Source organism: Gigantopelta aegis, unplaced genomic scaffold (assembly GCF_016097555.1).
Source record: "Gigantopelta aegis isolate Gae_Host unplaced genomic scaffold, Gae_host_genome ctg3359_pilon_pilon, whole genome shotgun sequence".
NCBI lineage: Eukaryota > Metazoa > Mollusca > Gastropoda > Neomphalida > Peltospiridae > Gigantopelta > Gigantopelta aegis.
The window spans coordinates 50,199-52,840 of NW_024533298.1; positions in this window are offsets into that span (position 1 = coordinate 50,199).

Consider the following 2,642-nt stretch of genomic DNA (forward strand, 5'->3'; position numbering starts at 1 on the left):
TAGAGACAGAAACACAAGTTAACATTCCAACATTAGAATACATCTATCCAAAAGGCAAAATGATTTGGCCTTCCCAGGCATTTTTGCTTCCGACGCCCTAGGTGATCATATTTTTCGTCGCAATAGATTTAGTAGAGAAAATACATTGTTATAATCTTACAGTGGGATAGTGTTTATTATTTATATTAGGATGGACTGACTCCAGTTCGTTAGCTGCAGATAACTGGCCCGAAGATGTGGTGTGGGGAATGAATACGGAGATAATCTAGACCTTGTGAGCGAGGAAGGTTGAGTGCATGTGTTCTATTACTGTATGTACATGCCTTTATTATTGACCATTGAAATTGGCAATTTTCCATTTAGCAATAAACACGTGAGGCTAGGTGTAATAACAGCATTTGCTATAATCAATCATTATATTTCAAATTTTATATTAAAACATAAGTTATATTGCAAACATTTAAAAATTGGATAGTAAATAATAGGTCAGCAGTTTACGCACTCAAGAGTTTGCATATTTGTAATACTAGAAACATGAACAAAGAAGAACTGAAGATTTAAGCATCACTTCAATGAATGCTGATACAAACTACTCTGGTAGTCTTATATTTATTGATGACATTATAGTAAGAGGGTCGAGATAGGTTATTTAAGATTAAGTATGGGACGATATGTTTTAAACTAGTTTATAATATGTACTGTGTTTGAAAGTACTAGGTACTCATTAATTACAATACAACAGAAATATGACTGTTCAACTAGCCAATAATTTCTTGAGCCAGAAAAAGTATTATAGTGAGCCTGCCTTGGGTACTAAAAAGTCTATTGTATTAAAAATAATGGAAAAACTGTGAAACATACTAAAAAATATTGTAAGATAATATTTTAAGAAATCATTTATTGCCTAAAACAATGGATTCTGGCAGGCTAATATTTTTTATTGGGGGAGTGTATGTTTTACAATTGAGTTACTGGGTTAGTGGTCAATTTCATAGTTGATTTTTTGTTTTACAATATAATTGATGGGGAGATCTTCATCATGCAAGTAGTGGAGGCCCATACTGATGTGTGTTAAATATATTACTTTATGAATAATGCTGATATTGATGTTGTTACTAAGTAATTCATGTGATGAGAATGAATGACTTACACTCTAACCGGATGATACCTTTTAAACTAGATATAAGTTGTCTAGGTTTGTTATGTTACTATGTATATATATTTCATTACAATAGGATTAATAGATAAAATTTACAATTGTTATGTATATACTCGGTGTGTGACATGAATGTGTTTTTGGGATAATTAGGATGGAATGGACTCAGTTATGTTAGCTGCAAGTAATGGCACTGAAGATTGGTTAGGGGTTTAATACGGAGAGGAGCTAATCTAGACCTTGTTAAGTAGTAAAGTGTTCAATGTGCATGTGTTATATTATAAGACCCAAGATTAATTATTTGAGCATATCCTCGTTAATATAAAATCTCCATTAACTCCAAAATAATTAGAAGTATGAAATTTATCCAAGTATTGTTGTTAAGGGTCATAATCTTGGACGGCTTTAATGATTTATTGGGTCAGTTTAGATTTTTCTATTTGTTTTACGGTTAGTGTGGTTTGATTGTTTGTTATTACAATAGAATGGATGGGGAACTCTTATCATACAAGTAGTAGAGGCCATAATTGATGTTGTGTGAAAATATACTCGCCTATAATGCTCGATCTAACGTTTCTACTAAAGGTAATTCATTATGATGAGAATGAATGACTTCACTCTAACCTGACTGATACTTTTAACTAGATATAATGTTGTCTAGGTTTATAATGTACTAGTGTATCATATAATTTCATTACAATAGTATTAAGAGATAAAATTACAATTTTATGATATATACTCTTGTTTGAATGAATGTGTTATTGTGATATATTTAGGATGGAATGACTCCAGTTATGTTAGCTGCAAGTAATGGACACAAAGATGTGGTTTGAGTTTTAGCACAGTGTGGAGCTAATCTAGACCCTCTTGATGTAGTAAGTGTTCATGTAAAATGTGTATGTATAAAGCCCCAAGATTCATTTAGTTTTTGAGCATATCCTCGTTATATAAAAAATTCCTTTAACTTAAACTTATTAGAAAGTTATGAAATTATCCAAGTTTTTTGTTAAGGTAATAATAATTAATTGCTTGGATTTTGGGACTTTATTATTTATGGGTCAGCATATTTTTTAATGGTTTTTTATGGTATTTGTGTATATGTTAGACAGTTAATTATTTGATGTTTGTTATTACAATAGAATGGATGGGGGAGCTCTTATTATGCAAGAGTAAAGGCCATAGTGATGTTGTTAAAAATATTACTCAAACCATAATGTGATATTAATGTTGTTACCAAGGTAATTCATGTGATGAGAATGAGTGTGACAAATTCAATTGCTCATCATAAGTCAATAAATAAAATTGTACATCTCAAAGAATTATTATAGATTTTTTGAGTCTTTGCTTTTCAAAGTTTTAACAAACAATTGACTAAAACTGCTTAATTAAATTTTATTTTCTATAAATTATATACAGTTTAAGCAAACCGTTTTTAAAAAGTAGGGCTTGTAATAATTAATTCAACAGCTGAAGGATGTGGATATGG